Genomic DNA, 25033 nt, shown 5'->3' with positions numbered 1-25033 from the left:
CAGATTCTTTTCCCATTTAGGTTATTGCTACTGAGAATACTGAGTAGATTTCCCTGTGCTATACAGTAGGTTCCCGTGGATCATCTATTTTACAAACAGCAGTGTGTATACGTCAATACCAAACTCTCAATTTATCACTCCCCCCAACGTTTCTCCCTTGATAAACATAAGTCTGCTCTTGAAGTTTCTGCTCCTGAGTCTGTTTCTGTTTTGTATACAAGCCCACCTGTATCGGTTTTTTTTAGATTCCACATGTAAGTGATATCATATGATATTTATCTTCCTCTGTCTGACTTCACTTAGTATGATGATGCCTTGGTCCATCCATGTTGCTGCAAATGGCATTATTTCATTCTTTTTTTATGGCTGAGTAATAGTCTCTTGTGTGTATATGTATATATACACACACACACACACACACCACATCTTCCTTAAAAGGACAATTATTATAACACCCTAAATGGAGAAAGAGCACAAGAATGTGAAAATTTTGAAATCCTCCATGTGATACTGGTAGTTACTAAGCCAGGATCCCGAATAGTTTACTCACCCAAAAGAAGAAAAATTAAGGATAAGTTCAGGATAACAGTACCCACCTTACACCACTCTCTCAAAATTAAAGAAATAAAAATAAAAAATTTAAAGCTCTGTTCCATGCCCTCAAGGCATAATGGTGCAGCAGGCCGGTAGTTGTGAGCAGGCTTCTCCTCCGCGGGACTATTTGGACTGCAGCTGAGGGAGGTGGTGCTGGGAGGGTGGTCGTCCTCACAGGCCGACCACGACCGCTCCTCTCCCTCCCTCCCCAGTGACTGCCGTCCACCTGGGGAGTCTGCAAAAGCCCCTCAAACCCGAACCCTCCTCTCATTTCCTGCATCTCATCAGTACGTCCTTGACCCAGAAACGCGGCTTCCCGAGGTTCTACCCTCCGACAATCCAGTTCAACCTCAGCTTCAGTTCAGCGGACGTCAGAGCTGTCCCTGGGAATCGCCCCTCCGGCCGCGGTGACCACCGATGGCCTCCATCACCCACTGGACAAGTGCAGACACCGCGTACCACGGCGTACCACGGCCACCAGGGGGCAGTGCAGAGTGCCCTTTACACCCCGTTACGCCATGTGGGTCCACAGGCTGGCAGCGGCAGCATCACCTGGGAGCTTGTAAAAAATGCCACGTGTCCCGGTCACCCCAGACCTGCTGAGTCTGAACCCGCATTTTCACAAGATCCCTGGCGGTTCCACGCACGTGAAAGTCTCAGAGCACTTCCTGCGCCCTTGTCATCTGGTTCAACCTCACTAAGGCACTCTCACTCAAACCACCCATGTGGTCAAGCAGGTGATGCTCTGGAGATGCTTCTCAGGAGCACCTGGAAACCAGAAGCAACGTAACAGATGTGCCTGTACGCACAGAGCACGCTCACCTCCCACGGTTGACCTCTGGCTCCTTCTGGCTCAGAAGCGCGGGCCCTTCCCTCCCACTCAGACCCGGATGTTTGGGCATTTCGACCACCCTCCAGCTGTGGCTTCGCAGCCCTGACTCCCGGATTGCAGCTGCCCTCCTGGCAGCCCCCGCCCCCGCGTCTACTTTCCCCTCCTGGGAAGAGCCCCCGCACCACACCCCTCACGCTCCACTTTCTCAGCCCTCACCCGACGGAAACTGGAGGCCTCTCCCTGGAGGGGCTATTGCTGCGGCCTTGGTTTCCTCAATTCCACGGACCACCCCTCACTCTGAGCTTTGCCGCCCAGGGAAACAGACAGGGATATGGCGCTGCCAGCAGCACCTCTTCGTCCGTCAAAACCGCCTGCCGCAAGGACCACTGGACGAGTGGGACTGGTTTGTTTCTTGTGAATCTGTGTAGACCCAGGCCTGAGAGATGGCTGAAATGCAAACGACCCTCCATAAAAGGGATGAATGTTCCCAGGGAGGTGTGACCAGGGCTGCAGTGCTGCCGGCATCGGAGAGCAACCGGAAGGAGGGGGCTCTGCTCCTGTTTCTGCTCTGAGCCGCCTGAAGGGGGCGCCCACGGCAGGAGGCACGTATGGGGCCAGTTCTGGGGCCCTGACTACATCTCAGACCCAAAGGCAGAGCCAGCCTTCCCTGAGGCAGGAGGGCAGAGGGAGAAGCCCTGCGGGGTGTGGGGAGCCCAGCGAGATGGCCGCGCCCCTAACTGGGACCAGCGCCTCAGATGCACAGGGAGCCCACAGCAAAGACAGGAGGGGTCAGGTTTGCATGAGCCACAATGAGAGGGTCTGGGAGGCCCTGCCCATCTCCAGGCGCAGAAGGCAGAGCTCAGGGCGTCTCCACCATGGCCTGGACCCCTCTCCTGCTCCCCTCCTCACTCTCTGCACAGGTGCTGTGCACCGTCCCCCCCGCCAACCGCAGCCACTGCAGGATCAGCCTGAGGGTAGGAGCCCCTGGGAATGGGCCTTCATCTTCAAGTCCCCTCTCCCCTCCTCGCTCTCTCTCTTTTTAAAAAATATTTATTTATTTATTTAACTAAGACACGCCGGGTCTTAGTTGCAGCACGTGGGCTCCTTAGTTGCGGCCTGTGAAATCTAGTTCCCTGACCAGGGATCAAACTCGGGCCCCCTGCATTGGGAGCACAGAGTCTTAGCCGCTGGACTACCAGGGAAGTCCCCTCTCCTCCTCTCTTACAGGCTCCACGGCCTCCTATGAACTGACCCAGCCGCCCTCAGTGTCAATAGCCCCCGGAACAAGGTCAGGATCACCTGCTCAGGAGGTAACATCATGCATAAACATGCATCTTGGTACCAGCAGAAGCCGGGCCAGGCCCCTGTGCTGTTCGTCTATGACAATAGCAACCGGCCCTCAGGGATCCCTGACCAATTCTCTGGCTCCATTCAGGGAACACAGCCATCCTGATCATCAGCGGGGCCTGGGCCGAGGACGAGGCTATTACAGTGCCATCTACCATGGCAGTGGGAGCCGTGACTCATGGTGACGTGACAGACGGGGACTCAAGGCACGAAACTGCCCACCCCAGCCTGGTGCTCCTAGTCCACGCCCACCCCTCCCCTGCCGCCTCCACCCTGGACCAAGAAGGCTCTACTCCTTCTCAACCCAAAGTCACGTCACTGCACCTAAACAAGGCCCTAACTTTCAGTGTCCTCGTCTGGGAAACAGGAATCATAATGACCATCCATGGGATGAGCTGTGTGAGCCAGGGTTCTCTAGAGAAACAGAACCAGCAGGATGTGTGTGTCTATAAATAGAGAGAGATTTATTTTAAGGAATTGCTCACGTGGCTGTGGAGGTGTGAGTCCAAAATCTGCAGGATGGACCGGCAGGCTGGAGACCCAGGGAAAAGGGGCAGTGAATCCGTCTGCTGCAAAATTCCTTCTAGCTCTGGGGAGGTCAGTCTTTGTTCTACTCAGGCCTTCAGCTGATTGGATGAGGCCCACCCATATTAGGGAGGGTAATCTGCTTTACTCAAAGCATCAATTGCATGTTAATCCACTGATTTCAATGTCAATTTCATCCAAATAAACCCTCACAGAAACATCCAGAATAATGTTTGACCAAATATCTGGGCACTGTGGCCCAGCCAAGTTGACACATAAAATTAACTCTCACACTGGCCTTAAATAAACAAGGGTGACTACAGCGTCACTCTCACGTCGAATGAAACCTCCAGACCTCTGGGCTTTGGAGAATGTTTTTAACCTTCCACAATAGTGGAGACCACCCCCAGAGAAGGGCTTGGGAGTCATACAGCAGATCTAGTGATCCCAAGAACCTGGAATTTTCTAGAACGTTCACACCTGGGACTTGGAGAAGATGGACCCACGTGTCTGCTCTGGAGACGACTTGGGAGAGAGGAGTCCTGGTGGCCACAGGAGGAGCCTCTGGGGCCTGTGGGATGGAGAATGGGCAGGGGGCTGACCAGCAGGAGGCAGGGGGCGCCCTCTGACACGGGAGCAGGGCAGAAGTGACGGGACATGACACACCCCTCCGCTCCAGCGGAGATGGGTGGGGGCGGGGCACAGAGGAGCCAGGGACCCTGAGCACGGGGTCTGCTGAGCAGGAGAGCTGGACCCAGACGTCTCTGGCTCAGCCTGAATCCAGCCCTCGGCCATTCTCGGTCCAGGGAGGGTGTGGGGACAGGCCCGGGTGGCCAGAGCTGCAGCTGCACCAGCTGGGAAGGCCCTGCCCATCCCCCGAGGGTCTCCAGGGACCAGCCAGACCCGGATTTCCGACCATGGCCACCACAGGAATATGTGGTCTGTAGCAACAGCAGGTGCAGGGCAGGTTATGGGGAGTAGCTGGGGTCACTGAATTCAGGGACAGCCCCTTCTTCTCCCCAAGACCTGGGGCTGTCCTCGGGGGAACCACAGCTTCTGGGCCCCGGGCAGTGGGTGAGTGTCACACCCACATAGGGGTGCTGTGAGGGAACAGCTTCAGCCTGGACCCTGGCAGGAACCCCACCCCAGGCCCCAAGGTACAAGGAACCCAGGTATGAGGCTGGAGTGGGCCAAGCACCACAATGGGGAGAAGCTGGACTGGATCAGGGCCTCCCAGGGGCTCCCCTATACCCCACGTCACGTGTCAGGGCACCTGCACCCAGTTACCGTTCAGTGCTGGCCCATCTTCCCGAGGACCATGAGGTCTTGGGATGCAGTACCTGGCCTCGGGGATGCCCGGTCAGTGTGTGTGGGACATGAGGATCTAAGCAAAGTCACATCGGTCCACGGAGTCTGACCTCACGGTGGCCTTCTTGAACTCCCTGTGATATGAGGAAGTCAGTCTGTCCGCTACAGCATCCCATGACCGCGGTAGGACAGATGCCAACAGGATGTCTGGGATGGCCCAACTCCACTAGGGCACGTGGCATCTATGAAATTCACTCTGGGGGCCCCTGGGGAGAGCCTCACAGAGATGGACAAACCATCAGGACCTGAAGCAAAGAGTGGTTTCAAACACGAACTCCATCCAGTTTGAACTTGAACTCAAGTTCAAACACAAACTGGACGTGCAAGGGCAGATTTGACAAGGAGCTCCATCTCCTACAAACAACGGGACCAGGACTGCGTTTTCCAAAGGTTTTTCTATCAAAAGCCCCAGTAAGAAATGCATTTCCCATCACTATCCAGAGTGTATCTATGTTTTCGGGTAACTGAGGCAGGTCCCCACGAACCAGCTGCCCTCCTCCCACGCGGACGCTGTCTGTTCTCTGTCTGCTCTGGATGACCTCACTGTTGCGGGACTCTGGCTGCATCTGACTGAATTGGTTCCACAACCTCTGGGAGTTGCAACGCAAAATTTGAAAAGTGGCAGTTGAATAGCATCAGGGATTCGTTTGTTTTTCGATGGCCGATGGTTTTCCCAAGCCACACCAGATGGGCCAGCTCCCAGTGATGATAATAAGAAATGTCATGATTACTGTCATCCTCCATCTGTGTTGAGCGTGGAGCACTTCCCAGTTTAAAAAGCACTTTGAAAGTACAAATCCCGTCTGATTCCACTTATATGAAGTCCCTAGAGGGGTCAAAATCATAGAGACAGAAAGCAGAATGGTGGTGGGGAATTCCCTGGCGGTCCAGTGGTTAAGACTCTGCTTCCACTGCAGGGGGCTCGGGTTCGATCCCCAGTCGGGGAACTAAGATCTCGCAGGCTGCGCAGGATGGCAAAAAAAAAAAAAAAGCAGAATGGTGATTCCCTGCGGCTGGGGAGGCGGATGGGAAGATCATGTTTAATGGGGACAGAGTGTCAGTTTGGGAAGATGTGAAAGTTCTGGATGTGGATGGTGGTGATGGTTGCACAACCATGTGAAGGGACTTAATGCCACTGAATTGTACACTTAACAGTGGCTAAAATGGTAAATTTTATGTTATGTATAGCATTCCTGAGGCATCACTGCTGGCAGCACCAGCACAGAGCCAGGCCCTCGCTACCCAAGGTGGGCTCAGTGCCTCTTTTCTGCCCACCGCCCACCCCACCCCAAAGCACAGGGTCCCTGGGCGATGATGCATCCAGATGTTGGGGAAGCAGGCAGGCTCCCCTGGAGGGGAGAGGGAAACGGGGGCCTCACAGAAGTCCCCGCTGTGCACCAGACACTCTGCTCGTGGTGGTGACCTCTGGATAAACTCTATGAGCGTGTGTGTGTGTGTGTGTGTGTGACACGACGGGGCGGGGGGAGTGAGACCATGAGGTGCTGAACACATCTCATTAAACCCACCATTTTATAATGAAATCACAATTCCCTGACTTGAAACTGGCTTCTTGCTAAACCTGCACCTGTTTCCTCCCCTCTCACCACCCCCGCCCAAGGCTGGTCGGAAGAGAAGCCCCAGCCTCACCCCGCTAAACTCAGGCCTCGGCCGTTCCTGTTCCGCTGGCACTCAGCCGCCTTCCTCGGCCCCTCCAGGCCCCAGGGAGATGCTACACAGGCGCCCTTGGGAACTAGGGCAGGAGCAGATGTGTCCCACCCAGGGTCCCAGAGGTGGGGCCGGCAGGGGCTGCAGTGTGAGGCGGTTGAGCCCTGGATCCTGACCACAGCAGAGCAGTTGGCGGGTGCCCCTCTTGGGAGAGGCCCCCAGGAGTAACGGCCATGGGCCCTGGAGGGGGCCGGGTGCTGGGGGCAGGGACAGAGAAGACCCAGGCAGAGGCCAGGGCCATGTGGGCCAGGACGCACTGGGACGGCTACCGCCAGAGAGGGGAGCCGGGGGCACCTGCCAACACCCCTCCAGGGAGCCCACGCCAGCGGGTCGGCCAGAGGTGCCTTTGACCTGAGGGCACATGAGGCCCAGGACAGGCCAGTTGGGCTGTGAGGCCCCCAGGGGTCAGAGCTGTGTCCCCAGGCACAACTGGCTTCTAATAGTGCTGGGCCTGGCCGTGGGCGCCCATGGACTGCTGCCCCCGACGCCAACACCGCGGAGCACGGCCCCCCACAAGGAAACCCCGGGAGGAAGCAGCCCTTGGAGCCTGTGGCACAGGTAAGGGGCCGAGGGAATCATGGGGGGATATGAGGGTCCCTGCAGGCAGAACTGGGAGTGGGGACAGAGAGCGGGTGAGGGGAGAGGGGCGAGAAGGGAGCATCAGCTGGAGAGGAGGGGCCTGGGCAGACGGTGGTTTTATTTGAAGGGTTGACATTTTGTCCAGTGTGGATTTGTTTGCATTAATTTTTATTTTTTATATTGTATTAAAATATTTATCTGAATTACTGAGTTTTTTGGCACCCCTTACATTTTGTACCCAAGACTAGTGCCTCACCCACCTCGCACTGGTCCTCGGGGTAGAGCAGGAACAGGGAGGCAGGGACAGGAGGGGGCAGTGGCTGCTGTCATCCTGGGATCCCTGGGGCTCCTCTTAGCTGGTGAGCCACCTCCTCGCCCTTCCCCTGGCTGGGCAGACTCTGGAGCACCAGGGCGCAAGCTCTGGCTGAGGCTGTGTGGTGAGGGGACCTTTCCTGGTGACCCCGGGTCCCCCAGCCAAGGACCACCTCCTGTGACTGGTCCCTGGGAGCCCAAGCCCACCAGGGTGCAGGCGCCTCCATGAGAAAGGCCTGGGCGAGGGTCCGTGGGGGCTGCAGTCTGCCCCTGCCGCTGCTGTGTGACCCCGGCCCCCTCCTCTCTGCTTGTGGTGGGAGGTCCCTGGACAAACTGCTGAGCATCTGGGACCATTTGTGATGATCAGTGACACAGCAGCACATTCATCATGGGCACTGACCATTTAGGGGCAGAACCTCCCTCTCAGTGGCCCCACAAGGCAGGTCCCACTGTCACCCCCAATTTACAGGGATAGAGGCCCAGAGAGGCGAGGCAACTGCCCAAGGTCACACAGCTGGTTCTGACTCCAACGCCCAAGCCTCCAGCTGTCCCCATCCCTATCCCCTAAACAGACCCGGCTGACAAGTCCGCCTCTCTGAGCCTCAGTTTCCCCCTCTGCAAAGTGAAGGGTCCTAGTTGGAGGAGGGCCTTGCAGCCTGACACCTGCCCCAGTGATGCTGGGGCTGCGGTGGTGAAGGTCTGGGACGGGAGGAGTGGAGTCTGCGGCACCAGCAGCACAGCCGTGGAGGTGGGTGGGTGTCTGTGAGTGTCAGGTCGGGGCCGGCACTGCAGCATCCGATGGGGACTGCACAGCCAGGGCAGGATCCAGGAGAACACGAGGAGAGACGGACCTCCATCGGGTCAGGCCCCAGCTCAAGGTCCAGGGAAGAGAGGCCCGGCGACAACCACCACATGCAGCGTGATGCCTTCAGGACAGAGGGGGCCCCACTGGGGTTGGAGTTCAGGTCAAGGGGTCCACCTGGGCAAGGCAGCACAGGCACAGAACCCTCAGGAAGCGCTCAGGGGTCCACAGGGCTGCGGCACGTGGGTCTGAGAAGAGGCTAGAGGGGCGGCCAGGCCCAGACGTGGAGGACCTGTCCCTGGAGGATAGACTTCATCTGGGGGGTCCTGGGAGATGTTTGCAAGGAAATGTGACTGGAGTTGGGTGGGTGGGAGGGGGCGGGAAATCAGAACTAGAGAGGCCTCAGGGAGGGGGGCGTTGTCATGGGCAGAGTGGACAGAGAGCTTGGCTTTTTTGCTGGACGGTTAAGAGAATGCTGTGTCCTGTATTTTAACAAAATGGTCCAAGAGAAGGGATCGTCTGCAAGAAGTTGGTCTCCCCCGAGGACGTCCACTCACCCGACAGGCCACTCAGGGTCTCAGGGTGGGCCTGAACCAAGGGGGTCATGTCCAGGCATAGGTCAGACCCATGGACTATTTTAGGAGAAGTAAGATGTGGCGGGGGGGATGCCCGAGCTGGTCTTACAGATCCAGGGCGCTGACCTGTGATGGGGGGGCTCCAGGCAAAGGGAGCAAGGGGTGCTGAGGAGGAGAGTTGAGGTGCACTGACCCGCAGGGAGCTTCCAGAGCCAGGGAGAGCGGGGTGCAGACCATGGAGGTCTTGTAACCCGGTCCTTTATCCTGGGGTCCATGAGGAGTCATTAAGGGATTTAAGTGGGGCACTGTCAGAGTCAGGTTTGTGTTTTGGAAAAATGGCTCCAGATCAGAGACCAGTGTGAGGGCAGATTAGAGAATGGAGAAGGGACATGGAGAAGGGGCTTTGGCCAAAGTCTGTGCCTTGGGGATGGAGAGGAGGTCCACAGTAACCAGGTACCAAGATCACCTATGAAATTGCCAAGTGAATTTAAAGTGATGTTATCAGAGTGCTGACGGGGAGGAACGGGCACAGTCATGGACTGTCAGTGGGAGGCTGAATTTCTGGAACAAACAATTTCTGGAATAACATACCAAGATTCATAAAAACATACATTCCTTTTAATCAAGTAATTCCACCTCTAGAAATTTATCTTGATGGTATAATCAGAACTTCAGCTAAATACTATAAGTGTGTTCCTGGGGAAGAAGTAGAAACAACCTAAATGTCCAATGACAAGGGAAGGTAAAATAAACTATGGTACATTCATGGTAGGGAGTATTACACAGTCATTTGATATGATTTTTTTGACAACTGTAATGACATAATAAAGATTTGTATAACAGGCTGCAATATGGCATACTAGCACACTGCTTTTGTTTTATTTCGATTTACAGAGTAAAATTCATCCTTTCTGTATTAGCAGTTGTAGAAATTTTAATAAAACTATAGAGTTGTGTGACCCTCACAACAATCAAGATACAGAACATTTCCACCCCCCACCAAAATTTCCCTGCGCCCTCTGTGTAGTCAATCCCTTTTTCTGCCCCAACCATGGAAACCACTGATCTCTTTCTGATCCTATAGTTTTGCCTTTTCGAGATATAAACAGCATCATGCAGTATGTAATCTTTTTTTTTTTTTAATTTTATTATTATTTATTTAGTTATTTATTTTTGGCTGTGTTGGGTCTTCGTTTCTGTGCGAGGGCTTTCTCTAATTGCGGCAAGTGGGGGCCACTCTTCATCACGGTGCGCGGGCCTCTCACTATCGTGGCCTCACTTGTTGAGGAGCACAGGCTCCAGACGCGCAGGCTCAGTAGTTGTGGCTCACGGGCCTAGTTGCTCCGTGGCATGTGGGATCTTCCCAGACCAGGGCTCGAACCCGTGTCCCCTGCATCGGCAGGCAGATTCTCAACCACTGCGCCACCAGGGAAGCCCCTATGTAATCTTTTTTTAAATTAAACTTTTTATTTTGGGATAATTGTAGGTTCACATGCAGCTGTAAGACATAATACAGAGGGATCCCATCTACCCTTCACCTAGTTTCTCCCAACAGTAATGTCTTGTAAAATAAAAAATCACAACCAGGATATTGACATGGACACAGTCAAGGTACAGAACATTTCCATCGCCACAAAGATTCCTTTCTAGCCACGCCCACTTCTCTCCCTCCCAAGCCCCTGCTAACTCTGGCAACTACTAATTTGGTCTTCTTTTCTAATTTTGTCCTTTCAAGATTGTTCTATAAATGGAATCATACTGTATGTACCCTTTTGGGACCGACTTTCTTTCTTTTTCTTTTTTTAAAAAATTTTTATTGGAGTATAATTGATTTACAGTGTTGTTAATTTCAGGTGGACAGCAAAGTGAATGACTTATAGATACACATAGGTCCACCCTTTTTTAGATTCTTTTCCCTTATAGACCATTACAGAGTATTGAGGAGAGTTCCCTGTGCTATACAGTAAGTTATTATTAGTTATTTATTTTATATTTAGTAGTGTGTATATGTCAATCCCAATCTCCCAATTTATCCCTCCCCCCCTTTGCCCCCTGGTAACCGTGTTTGTTCTCTACATCTGTGACTCTATTTCTATTTTGTAAATAGGTTCATTTGTACCATTTTTTTAGATTCCACATATAAGCGATATCATATGGTATTTGTCTTTCTCTGACTTATTTCACTCAGTATGACAATCTCTAGGTCCATCCCTGTTGCTGCAAATGGCATTATTTCATTCTTTTTTATGGCTGAGTAATGTTCCATTGTATGTATGTACCACATCTTCTTTATCCATTCCTCTGTGATGGACATTTAGGTTGCTTCCATGTCCTGGCTACTGTAAATAGTGCTGCAATGAACATTGGGGTGCATGTGTCTTTTCGAATTATGGTTTTCTCTGGATATATGCCCTGGAAGCGACTTTCTTTACTCAGCATAGTTTTCTGGCTGTTCATCCAGACTGTTGGTTGTACATACTTCGTTCCTTTTTATTGCTCAATATATTCCAAGTACGTAACCGTATGAGTTTGGCTTCTTTAGTTCAGTATAACACCTTTGCAATTATCCAATTATCCCCTTTATCTATAGTTTGTTCCTTTCTATTGCTAAGTAGGATTCCATCTATGAACGTATCAGAGTTTATTAACTATTCACCAATTGAGGAACATTTGGGTTGTTTCCAGTTTTTGGCAATGATAAATAAAGCCAGTATATACATTTGCATACAAGTCTTTGTTTGAACATGAGTTTTCATTCCTTGGTTAAATACTTAGGAGTAGGATTTGATTGATCAGAGGGTAAGTGTATATTTATAAAAAACTACCAAACAGCTTTCCAGAGTGGCTAAAACTTTTTACATTCCCACAAGCAATGTGTATGAGTTACAGTTGCTCTGTATTCTCCCCAGCACTCGGTATTGTCAGTGTTTTAAGAAATTGAGATAAAATTCTTTTAACATAAAATTCACTTTTTTTATTTTTGGCCGAGTAGCATGTGGGACCTTAGTTCCCCGACCAGGGATCAAACCCGGGTCCCAGCAGTGAAAACACCAAGTCCTAATGAGTTGACCGCCAGGGAATTCCCAAAATTCACTATTTTAACTATTTTAAAACACAATTTGGTGACATTTAGTGCGTTCACTATGTTTTGTGACCATCACCACTATCTTTTTCCTGAGTCTATTGATCACGCCAAAAGGAAACCCCAAAACAGTCCCTCTGCATTCCCCCAATTCACCAGCCCCTGGCAACCAGTAATCTGCTTTCTGTCTCTATGAATTTGCCTATTCTGGATATTTCATATAAATGAAATCATACAATATAAGACCCTAGTGTCTGGCTTATTTCACCTAGCATCATGTTTTCAAGGTTCATCCATGTTGTAGCAGGAGTCAGTATGTCATTCTTTTTAAGGCCAAATAATATTCCTTTTTTTGTTTATTTATTTATTTATTTATTTATTTATTTATTTTTGGCTGCGTTGGGTCTTTGTTGCTGCGTGCCGGCTTTCTTTAGTTGCAAGGAGTGGGGGCTACTCTTCACTGGGTTGCGCGGGCTTCTCATTGCGGTGGCTTCTCTTGTTGCAGAGCACGGGCTCTGGAGCGCAGGCTCAGTAGTTGTGGCGCATGGGCTTAGTTGCTCCAAGGCATGTGGGATCTTCCTGGACCAGGGCTTGAATCCGTGTCCCCTGCATTGGCAGGCGGATTCTTAACCACTGCACCACCAGGGAAGTCCCAATATTCCATTTTATGGATATACCGCATTTTGTTTATCTGTTCATTAGTTAATGTGTTATTTCCACCTTTGGGTTATTGTAAATAGTGCTGTTATGTACATTCATGTCAAGTGTTTTTCTGAGTATCTGTCTTCAATTCTTTTGGGTAAGTGCCTAACAGTGGAATTGCTGGGTCACATGGTAGCTTTACGTTTAACTTTTGAGGCTGGCCAAACTGTTTTCCACAGTGGCTGCACCATTTTACAATCCTAACAGCAATGCACAAGGGATACAGTTCTCCATATCCTCACCAACACTTGTTATTTCCTTTTTTTATTATTGTTATTTTTATATCCATCCCACTGGCTGTGAAGTGGTATCTCATTGTAGTTTTGATTTGCATTTCTATAATTATTAATGATGTTGAGGGTCTTTTCAAGTGCTTGTCAGTCATTTTTATATCTTCTTTAGGGAAATGTCTCTTCAAGTCCTTTGCCCACCTTTTAAATCAGTTGTCTTTTTGTTGCTTTGTTGAGTCATAAGATTTCTTTATATATTCTGGATACTAGGGCCTTATCAGATATATGATTTTCAAATTATTTCTTCCATTCTGTGAGTTGTCTTTTCACTTTCTTGATAAGGTATTTGGAGGCACAAAAGTTTTGAATTTTGATGAAGTCCAACTTATCTATTCTTTCATTTATTGCTTGTACTTTTAGTGTCATATCTAAGAATCTGCTGCCTAATCCAAGGTCATGAAGATCTACACCTATGTTTTATTCTAAGAGATAGTTTTAGCTTTTACACTTAGGTCTTCAATCAATTTTGAGTTTTTGTGTATGGTATGAGGTCGGGGTCCAACTTCATTCTTTTGCATGTGGATGTCCAGTTATCCCAACACCATTTGCTGAGGAGATTCTTCCTTTCTTCCTTCCTTCCTCCCTCTCTCTTTCTCTCTCTCTCTCTCTCTCTCTCTCTCTTTCTTTCTTTCCCACATCGCAGGGCTTGCAGGATCTTAGTTCCCTGAACAGGGTATCCCCTGCAGTGGAAGCGTGGAGCCCTAACCACTGGACCACCAGGGAATTCCCTGTTCTTTTTCAAGATTGTTTTGCCTAGTGGAGTCCTTTGCAATTCCATGTGAATTTTAGGATCAGCTTTTCCATCTCTGTAACAATGACCACCCACTGAGATTTTGATAGGGACTGCATTGGATCTGTAGATCACTTTGGTTAGTATTGTCTTCTTTCAAATACTAACTCTTCCAATCCATGAACGCAGCACATCTTTCCATTTATTTAGGTCTTCTCTAACTTCTTTGAACAACATTTTGCAGCTTTCAGTGTACAGTCTTTCACCTCATTGGTTAAATTTATTCTTAATCGATACCATTGCAAATGGAATTGTTTTCTTAATTGCCCTTTTTGAATTGTTCATTGCTAGTGTGTTGATCACGCACCTGCGGAATTTATTTGCTCTGTATATAAGATCATGTCATCTGTGAATAGAGACTTTGAGTTACTGTCTAGTATCCTTTCTTTTTTAATTAATTAATTAATTAATTTTGGCTGCACCGGGTCTTAGTTTTGGCACATGGGATCTTCGTTGTGGCAAGCAGGATCTTTAGTTGCGGCACGCAGACTTCTTAGTTGCAGCATGAGGGCTCTTAGTTGAGGCATGCGTGTGGGATCTAGTTCCCCGACCAGGGAATGAACCCGGACCCCCTGCATTGGGAGCGTGGAGTCTTACCCACTGGACCACCAGGGAAGTCCCCAGTATCCTTTCATTGCACTTTTTAAATGCACTTCTAGATTGCTTACTTGTGTTATGTATCTAATGTTCTTATAATTTTAAAACAATTAAAATTTTAAAGCAAAAAATCTTACATTTGCCTCACAAAACCAACCACAGCTAACTGGGCCAGCTTAGCAGGTGGAAAACACAGTGGTCTGATCCTCTGGCAGAGATTCTTGCATCCAACAAGCCCCAACTCAATGCTGCATCTTTGTATGAGTTGGGAATTTAAATCAGCAAAGGCAAAACCTGGAACTTCTTGTGGCTTTGGAGTCTCTGAGGGTGGTTCTGTTGTTTCTTAATTATTTTGGGCCTTGTTTTAACTTTAAGGAGTATTTAGGTGCAGAATCTAAAGACAAAGTTTTCTGGCCTGGGAGTGAGAGCACTCATGGTCACCTGTGACAAGGTGAAGACAGAAAAAGAACTGGAATAGGAGAAAAGTGGTCAGTCTCATGTGGAAGTGGTGAGTTAGTTTCCTATTGGGCATCCAGCTGGAGATGGTCAGTAGGCAACTTAAGTGGAGATGAGGAAAGGGTTTGAAGCTGGAATAGACTCGAGCCTCATCATGTGGGCACATTGTGGGAAGATGGCAAAGAAGGAGGACCCAGCGAGGTAGCCTGGGGATCAGTAGCCATGCATGGGTCAGGGGAAACGGAAGACAAAGAAGGAAGAAAGTGGGGGTCACAGACATCAAGGAGAACAAAGTCACTGGAAAGAGGGGCCAACCCTATGTTACATCCTGCAGAGACATTAGGTACAACAGGAACTGGGGAGGGACCTTAGACTTGACCCAGATGAGGGCCCTGTTGTCCATCACCTGAGAGATTTCAGGGAGAGATGGGGTGAGAGCCAGAAGGGCCCTGGCATGTCCCAGAATGTAAAACAGTGCTTGGCAGGCAAGTGTTTGGGAGCCATTGTTGGTTGGATGGATGGATGGATGGATGGATGGATGGATGGATGGATGGATGGATGGATGGATAATGGATGTATGACGGATGGATGGATGGATGATGGATGGATGATGTATGGGATGGATGATGGATGGATGGATGGATGGATGGATGGATGACGGATGATGGATGGATGGATGGATGATGGATGGAAAAACAGATGGACAGAAAGACAATGATCTGAAAGATCCAAGAAGGCTTCGTGAAAGAGGAGGAACTGAACTGCCTCTCAATGAGTTGAGACAACAGGGCAGGGGGCCTCCAAATGACCTGGTGTCCACAGGCCCAGGGAGGAAGCTGCCTGGCTGGACTGTGGGAAATTATGGGGGAAGGAACACCCAGAAGCCCTAAAATGAGGCCAGGAGAGGTCGGGCAGGTCCAAGCCAGCTCAGGACTCACTCTGCCACACCACATGGCCACCCGAGGGGACTCGGCACTCAGCAGCACCATAAGCACTGAGGATTCAGTGGTCACAGGACAGCCTCAGAGTGGGGGGGACACACTGGGTGACAAGGTGTGGGTGGCTGCTGCCTCAGACAGGGGGCTGGGCATGGGGACACCCAGGGGCGCCCCAGCCTCCGGGGGGCTGGCTGCCCACCCCCCCAACCTGAGAACACAGCCCCGCCTGCTACAGCCCTGTTCCCGTCATGCCCAGCAGGTCCCCGCTCCGGCCCGGCCCCCGGGGGACAGGCCCCAGGTGCTGGCCCGGCGGGTTTTGGTCTGAGTCTCATTCACCGTGGTACATCTTTGGCGGCGGGACCCAGCTCACCGTCCTAGGTAAGTGGCTCTCACGTCTTTCCCAGCCTGTCCCACCCTCTGCTGTCTCGGGAAAGTCACTTTTTTCTCTCTGGGGGCTGCTTCCCCTCTGCCCTCCCAGCTTAAGGACCGACCCCCACCTTTCTCCTTGGGGCCTGGGGAGGCAGGTTGGTCTTGGGGTAACCAGCAGGAAGGACCCCAACCGCAGAAGCAGCCACCTCCAGAGTCCGACAGGGATCCTAAGGAGGGAGGAGAGCTGCTTTGGTTATACACGGGGACACTGAGGCTGCACATGGGACGGCTTGGCCGGGTCACCTGGGAGAGTGAAGTGGAACAGCATCTGGGGGGCTGTCTGCTGTCCAGGGGCTGAGTGGGAGGGGGGACAGAGAAGGCAAGCAGGGCCACCATGGGGACAGTCACAGAGGCCATGATGGGGGTGGGCAACCCCGGACCCTCCCCTGCATCTCACACCCCCTCCTCTGTCACACAGGTCAGCCCAAGTCTGCGCCCTCAGTCACTCTGTTCCCGCCCTCCACTGAGGAGCTCAGCGCCAACAAGGCCACCCTGGTGTGTCTCATCAATGACTTCTACCCGGGAAGCGTGACGGTGGCCTGGAAGGCAGGCAGCACCACCATCACCAGGGGTGTGGAGACCGCCCAGCCCTTGAAACAGAGCAACAACAAGTACGCAGCCAGCAGCTACCTGGCCCTGACGGCCAGTGAGTGGAAATCTTACAACAGGGTCAGCTGCCAGGTCACGCACGAGGGGAGCACCGAGGAGAAGACAGTGGCGTCCTCAGGGTGCCCTTAGGTCCCTGGATCCCCCACCCTCCGGGGCCTGGAGCCACGGGTCCCCTGGAGGGTCTCCCCTCCCATCCTGGTCCCCCCAGCCCTTCCTCCTGCACCCAATCAACTCTCAATAAAATGTTTTCATCGTTATTCAGAAATCTCTGCTCATTTCTTTTCTTGTCTTGTATTTAATTTGCACCCTCTCCAGAATTCTAGGGGTGGGGTGGGGAATCCTAGGCGCCAGTGGGAGAGTAACTAAGGGGAGAAGCTCACAGTCTCCTGGGTGGGGGCATCTCCCAGGAAACCAGCCAGGACACATCACCCATCCGCCCTCTCTCCTTCCTCCCACTCCTCCTCCAGCACAAGGCCGTGCCCACCCCCTGCCACCTTCCAGGCCGGAGCTGCCCATGGCTGGTGACCTCCAGATGAGCCCTCGCTCCCTGCCCTGGTGGGGACCCTCCACACCTCCCTGCCCCCGGCTTGTCCTTTCTTTCCAGTATGGCTGTTAGCATAACTGACTCGGGACTCTTCGCCCACATTCCTCTTCCTCTGTGTCCTGCCTGGTCCCTGGGCTGGGCCACTCCTGGGGGCCTCCCAGCCCAGGCTCCCCCTCCTTCCTCCCTGGCCTCCTGCGGCCCCTTCTCCTCCTGGGCTCATGGGGAGGGGACTTTGATCTTAGCTTCTGCTCTGGGGCGCTGCTTCCCTCCAGCTCCAGTTAAATGTTCTCCAGGCCTTACCTATCAGGCATCGAACCACCTGGAGAGTTCTGAGCCCACCTGGACCCAGGTCCCTGGCCCTGGGACCCATGGCCTAAGGGGACAGAGTTGTTAGGGCCAAAGAGGGACCACAGGGGACAGGGGCCTTGGGTCAGAGGGGCTGGCTTCCTCATGCTCTGGGTCAGAAATCAGGGTCAGGGCACTGGGGGAGGGGCCGAGAGAGGGTGTTGTCTTCTTGGAGGCCCCGCCTCGGCCCTGGTTCCTGGAGGTGAGGGCTCACTGTGCCCTGCCACCGGAAGGGTCAGTCTGGCACAGGGTCAGACTGGCCCAATAGCAGCATCTTGAGGATAAAGTTCAAACACCAAGCCCCCAGTACAGGTCCCTTTGGCATCTGCTCCTCCCACTCCCAGACTCGTTTTCTGCTGCCTCTGTGTCCCACCAACCCCTTCTACTCGAAGCCCAATGGCTTCTATCCACAAAGGCCACACTGCTTCATGCCTCTGCAGTTTGCTCTGCTGCTCCCTTGGCTGGCGTGACAGTCCCTGTCCCCATCCACCTGACAGAGGCCTGCCACTCCCTGATGCCCCGCACTCAGCTCTCCACTCATGACCTTCACGTGGACGATGCTTGAACCTCAGCCAATCTGGGCTGAGCACGTGGGGGCTGAGAGGACCTGCTCCCAGGCATCTCCCACCCACTCCCGACCCCCAGGGGCTGCAGGAAGCAGCTTCTCACACCTCCCGTCAGGATAAGGAATGAGACCTGTGCCTGGGCGCCTAGGACACAGCTGCCAGCCACAGACCTGCTCAGCGCAGCTGGTAACAGGCTCGCTGACAATAGGGTGTCCACAGGGACCCGACTGCACCCTCCTCCGTACCCCAACTGTGCCCCGTCGTGGGACTGACTGTCCCCAGCTCTGCTGCAGGTGTCATCTCTTTGCCACGAGGCTGCAGCCCCAGCTGGGTGCTGCCTGTGGATCGTGCTCTACCTCCTGTGACCCCCAGACCTCCCTGGGAGGTGGGTGCTAACCCCCCCTCACCTCATGGATGAGGAGACAGAGGTTCCCAGAGCTGAGGCAGCTGCCCAGGTCCCGCAGGCACTCAGGGCCACACACACGGTGGGCACCCGGGCCCCCCTCATGAGGTCACCCCCCCGCTTCTCCCGAGGAGGCCTGTGCTGTGCTGGCCGGGAGACGGTGCTGAGCACACGACCCCGCAGCCTCTGGGACATCAGAGGCATCCTAAGGCTTCCGTGGGGTGGGGGACCCTGGCTCCTCAATCTATACTGACTCGGCGTGCAGGTAGGGGCAGGCAGGAGGGTGTTCATGGACCCTCTGAGTCCATACAGCAAGCAGAGCGGGTTTTGTGGGCCCATTTCACAGAGAAAGAACTGAGGCTTCTGTCAGCGGGATGGGGGGTTGGGGGACCTGCCCAGGGTCAGAGGGTGAGCTGCTGGCTGACCTGCCCACCCCCCCAGCTCTTTCCACAGCTCCTCAACCCTGCGAGATGTGTCATTCATTCATTCACTCACTCATTCATTCAGCAAACCGTCAGTGAGCACTGCTGTGGGCCAGTGCTGGGGGCAAGGAGACAGGACCACCTGCCCTGGAACAGCTCATGCGTTGGGGAGACAGCCATAGAGCCCACCGCTGACCCCACCATGTCCTCAAGCCCCCAGGTCAGCTTTCCACCCAGGGAGCATCTCCCCGCACACTTGGGATAAGATTTCATCCACTGCCCAGCCCCAAGTGGCGGATCCCCCAGCAGCCGGCACTGGGCACGCCTCCAGGCTCATCACAGCCCCTCAGGGAGCCTTGAAGTTCCCATCAGGGCTGCCACTGCCCACTTCACAGATGGGACACTGACCATGAGGGACGCACCCGGCCTGCCCTGCTCAGCTCAGAGCCGGGACAGCCCCTGCGGACTGGTGGCCCCAGGGCACCGGCTGCGGGGGCGGGTGTCCATGCTGGGCTGACTCTTTGTGGAATAAAAAAGAGTGTCAGGTCAGGGGAGGGGGCTTGGCCTGGCCCTGCCCTGCCTGCTGTGCGACCCTGGGCAGCGCCCTCCGTCCAGGGCTTCCTTGTGGGAGGCCAAGGCTGGGGGAGGTGACTGATGGGGGACGGGGGTTGTGGCTTCCTTCACAGCAGAGCCTGGAATAGCCTCGGGCAGGGAGGGCAGAGGGGCCCTGGGGGAGGGGAGGGGAGATGACTGCTGGGGCCCCTGGGGGAGGGGAGGGGGAGGTGGACAGGCAAAAATCAGGGAGGCTGTCTGGGGCAACCAGGACAGGGACCAGGGAGGGGCTGGGTCATCAGACGCCCTGTGTCCACTCCAGGGACAGAGTAGCTAATGGTCAGGCACGACCCACCAGGGCACCACAATGAGTGTGTTTCCACACAGGTCGGGGGTGACACTCTTCCTGTGGCCACTCAACCCCCCAGGTCCCTTCTGCTCCTCAGCACCTGACCTGGGGACATCTCACGTCAGGGCTGGCATCCACTGAGCATCCTCTGTGCCCGGGCTGTGCTGGGCACCAAAGTCTGGATCCCCCTCCGGTCCTCACCAGGATGGGCAATCCCTGCCCGCCCCAGGCCTGGCCTCCTGGGGACATGCTGGGGTCTCCTTACCGTCCCAGGAGGAGGGAGGAAGCCTTGGCCAGACCCCAAACGGGATCCCTAAGGAGGACGGAAAGGCTGCTGTGGGCCGGCCGAGAGCGGCTCTCTGAGGGAAGGTGGGACCCCAGAGCAGCCTGGTGAGCCCACCCGCAGGGTCTCTGGTCACACAGGGCCTCCAGCTCAGCGCTAGTGTGGACCAAGGCCCTGCGAGGATGAGGCCCGCTGTGGTCACTGCCCGGGGCAAGGCCACCACTCAGCAGCCCTTTCCTGAGCACCTACCATGTGTGGGGACCTCGGCGGTGGCAATGCAGCTCTGCTGGGGCTCCTGTGGGCACAGGGAAGCAGCCCATAGAGAGGGAGTGGTGTTGTGCAGGACGGGCTCGTGCCCTGGAGAAACCAACCAGGGTGACGGCCGGGGGTGCCTGACTGGGCCCCACGAGGGGCCACGGCCGAGCCTGGAGGCGGCCAGGGGGCAGGACAGCCCTGACTCTGGGTTGGCGGCTTGGGGCCTGTGTCCCCACCATGCAGCCGGGCTGGTGATAGTGGAAACTTGCTCCCTGGGGTCCAGGAGGGACGGTCAAATGGAAAATGGACGTTTGCTGGTCTCTGAGGTTGACTGTTGCTGCCATTAGCATAGGGCTGCTCGGGCCCAGCGGCCTCAGGCCAGCACCCCTGGGCTCCCCATGGGCCCCACCCTCACCCCCGCGCAGCTGGCCTGGCGAAACCAAGAGGCCCTGACGCCCAAAATAGCCGGGAAACGCCGACCAGCCCAGCCCGGGGAAGCAGGTGCCTCCCTCTCCCCAGGCTGGGGGGAGGAGTGGCTCCAGTTCTGGAAGCTTCCACCAGCTCCCTTGGAGAAGGGACCTGCGTTGCAGCACCCAGGCCGCCCAAGCCCCTGCGCCCAGGCCTGAGCCAGGCAGAGATTACGTCAATCAACCATCAGAAGCGGCATCTTGTGTTCCAGAATCTTGTGTCTGTGCGGGTCGTACCCCCTTCTCGGGGCCCCCAGGGACCTCTCTAAACGCCGGGCGCGCAGCTGCGGCTGACGTGGGGCACAGCCAGACACTCGGGGCTCAGGGGAGCCCGGGGGGCAGGGCTGGCCAGGGCTGGACATGGGGACCCTCACAATCTCTGTGCTCGGAGCCCCAGGTCTGGGGTAATAATGAGGAGCCCAGAGCACAGGTGTCCTTCAGGAGACTGGTCAGTTACTCATCCGTCCATCCGTCCATCTACCCTTGAGGCCCCCTGAAGGCCTGGGCAGTGTGGGCTCTTGGCTTCTCATGTCCCAGGCAAGGTGGGACGGTCCAGCCAAGGCCAAAGTCAGACCTGGAACATGCCTGCCCATCTGCCACGGTGGTGGGGCTGGGGCTGTGGTTCTGGGTGCCTGGGGGGACTTGTCCGTTCACAGCTTAGAGCTCGTGGCACAAATGAGACCCTGTGTGAGGAAGACAAGGGGAGGCGGATCCTGGGGTTCTGGGGGGCAGCCAAGGGGAGCAGCAGCAACTTCAGCCACATCAAAACCAACTCAAAACCACCTCAAAACAGGGCCCGGGAGCTGGACCCCCAGGGCTGAGGGGCAGAGGGAGGAAGGGCCTCCCGGGGGGTCAGCATGAGCAAAGGCACAGAGCAGGGGGGCTGCAGCAGCCCTCGGCTGGCGCACACGGGCCCCCAGTGAAGCACCCTGACCCCTCCACCTCGGAGACTCCAGACTCCTGTCTCCCGCGCCGCCTGGCCCACCACCCTCCTCACCGCCCAGCAATCCCTGGCATTCGGTGCTACATGGCGGGGCCCTGCCCTGGGGAGGAAGGGGAATCAGACGCAGACTGGACACCGGGCAGAGAGGGACGAGCAGAGGGTGCGGGGAGCAGGCCCAGGGAGGGACCGGGGGGTGGTTGGCCAGGAGTTCTCCAGGGGCGACGGTTCTCTGTGCCGCACACAGTGAGGCCGGCTGGTGGGCCAGAGTGTCCCGAGCCCCGGAGCCCAGCAGAGGGTCAAGGACAGGGCTCAGAAGAGGTGAGGCCGGGGACAGAGGCCCTGAAGACCTCAGTCCTGACCAGATCTGAGATTCCAAAAGGCAGCTGCGCCCTGAGGCTACTGAGTGGCCTACTGTCCCGAACCATCTACGAAACACGCAACACGAGTTACTCAGCTGAGCCACTTCCGGATTCCGTGGGGCTCACAGCCAGCATCATCGTCCCATCTCACAGGTAGGAAAACCGAGGCCCAAAATGATTAACATCCCAGAGAGCGAGACAGAGCCAGCCCCCGGTGTTCCCCCTCCCAACCTGGGGCCTCCCCGCTGAGGGACAGGAAACAGGCCACACAGGGGCACCCGGATGGAGAGCTGCCCTCTGCCGGGCCCCTGACCCCTCCCGTGGGCAACTTCCCCCCATCACCCCCCAGCCCCGACCTGAGTCAGGGGAACAGAAAGGAGGCCCGCGAGTGGACCCAGTGGCCACCCCCACCCCATGGCTGGAAGGAGGGAGGGCTGGTGGCAAAGGGCCTGTGGGAGCCCAGACCCCAGGGTGGACAGGGAGGGTCCCCCTCACCTGCAGCCCTTCGCAGCCCTTGACCTTGGGCCATTTGCTTCCTTCTGTGGGCTGTTTCCTCATCCCATCTGTACAGGGAGTGATAACGAGTCTCTCCCCCAAAGGGTGGGCTTGGGGATTAAAGGAGACGATGCCTGTGAGGTGCCTGGATCATGGTGACCCTCACCCACCCCAGCCACTGCTGTCACCTCCTGGGCTCTTGCCTGGGGTCTGCCTCTGACATGCTGTGTGACCTTGGGTAAGATGATTCCCCTCTCTGGGCCCCAGCCTTCCCCTCTGCTCAGGGAGTGCTGGGTGAGGGGCCCTGCGGGCCAGAAACTATAGGAAAACTGTCGGATTCTTGGATGAAGGGGCTGAGTAGGGAGGCCCCAGGCCTGGTGGGGCAGTGAGGCCCGAGGTGGAAAGGGGATAGAGTGGGTCACCTCCCCAGCTCTGGTGGCCCTGCTGGTCACCCCTGGAAATCCCCAGGCTAAAGCTAACCTTAACTTTGACCTAAACAGAACTCAGGGTGACAAAAGGGGAGAAGTAAGAGGAAAAGAAGCTTAGCCCGTGGTCAGTGGGGCATGGGACCGGTGACAAACAGGGTCAGGTGTGGCCCAGGACAACGGGACAGGGCAGTTTCAGGGCTGTAGTCGGATGTTTGTGCAGCTCGCAGGAGCGGGTAGCAGAGGCCCCCACCCCTAGCCCCCTCCTCCTCCCAGCCCCCTCCCCTTCCCAGCCCCGCCTGGGCCTGATGCTGCCCCATGGCTGCCTCCCCACATCCTCCCCGAGCTCCATCCTGGGTCCTGGAATCCTGGAGGGCCCGACCCCATGGGATCTCACCTCTCCCTTCCAGGACCCTCATTGACAAAGGAAAAGCTGCTGCTCCCAAGGGATGTGGCCTCTTCCTGGGTCTGCAGACTCAGAATCTCATCCCCAGTGTAGTGCATGGTAATTTCAAGGTTCTCAATAAAAAGTTTGAATGAAGGAAGGAAGGAAGAGATGGATGGATGGATGGATGGATGGATGGATGGATGGATAGTTGGGTGGGTGGGTAAATGGATGGAGAGATGGGTGGTTGATTGATGGATGGGTATTTGAGTAGGTGGATTGGTGTGTTTGAGGGTAGGTTAGTAGTTGGATGGGTGAATGGATGGATGAATAGTTGGGTGGGTGGGTAGATCCTAATTATAAGAAGCACAGTTCCAATTTACCAAGAGCTACAGTAACCAAAACAGTGTGGTATTGGAATAAGGATAAACATATGGATCAATGCAATAACATTGAGAGTGAGAAATAAAAACATACATCCATGGTCAATTGATTTTTTAAGAAACACTATTTTTTAGAGCAGTTTTAGGTTCACAGCAAAATTGAGCAGAAGACATGGAGATTTCCCGTATACTCCCTGCCCTCACACGTGTATAACCTCCTTTATTATCAATCTCTCCTGCATTTATTACAACCGATGGACCTACATTGACACATCATAATCATCCAGAATTCATAGTTTACATTCTATGGGTTTGGACAAATGTATAATGACATGTATTTATCCTTGAGTATCATACAGAGTATTTTCCTCCTTACCCCCAACCCCCAGCAACCAATGACCCTTTTATTGTCTCCATAATTTTGCCTTTTTCAGAATGTGATATAGTTGGAATCAGACAGTTGGTAGCATTTTCAGATTGGCTTCTTTTATTTATTAATACACATTAAATGTTCCTCTATATCTTTTTATGACTTAATATTGATAGCTCATTTATTTTTATTGCTGAATAATATTCTATTGTCTAGAGGTACACAGTGTATTTATCCATTCACCTATTCTAAGATATCTTGGTTGCTTCCACATTTTAGTAATTATGAATAAAGCTTCTATAGACATGTGTGTGCAGTGTTTTATATGAGTTTCAACTCCTTTGCGTAAATATCAAGAAGCACGATTGCTGGATCTTATGGTAAGAACACGTTTATTTTTGTAATATACAGCCAAACTGTCTTCTAAAGTGTCTGTGCCATTTTGTATTCCCACCAGCACTGAATGAGAGTTCCTGTTGTTCCACATCCTCACCAGCATTTGTCAGTGTTCTGGACTTTGGCCATTCTAATAGGTGTGTAGTGATGTTCATTGTTGTTTTAATTCCCATTTCCCTGACGATATAGGATGTGGAGCATGTTTTCCTCTGCTTATTTGCCATCTGTCTATCTTCTCTGGTGACCTGTCCAAGTGTTTGGCCCATTTTTTAATCAGGTTGTTTGTTTTCTCATTGTTGAGTTTTAAGAGTTTTTCATATATTTTGGATAATAGTCCTTCATCAGATGTGTATTTTGTAAATATTTTCTCCCAGGCTATGGCTTGTGTTCATTCTCTTGATCAGTTGATTTTTAACAAGGGTGCCAAGACAATTCAACCAAAGAGTCTTTTCAACAAATGGTGCTGGGACAAATTAATATCCGCATGCAAAGAATCAAGTTGTACCTCTACCTCACACCATATGCAAAAATTAACTCAA

General features: G+C 53.7%; 1 pseudogene; it reads left to right on the top strand.

Moving 5' to 3' along the window:
- Positions 1-2301: 2301 nt before the first annotated feature.
- LOC118880311 lies at positions 2302-16681 on the top strand (annotated as a pseudogene).
- Positions 16682-25033: the final 8352 nt, after the last annotated feature.

Source organism: Balaenoptera musculus, chromosome 14, assembly GCF_009873245.2.
Source record: "Balaenoptera musculus isolate JJ_BM4_2016_0621 chromosome 14, mBalMus1.pri.v3, whole genome shotgun sequence".
NCBI lineage: Eukaryota > Metazoa > Chordata > Mammalia > Artiodactyla > Balaenopteridae > Balaenoptera > Balaenoptera musculus.
This window is presented reverse-complemented; position numbering and strand designations above follow the sequence as displayed.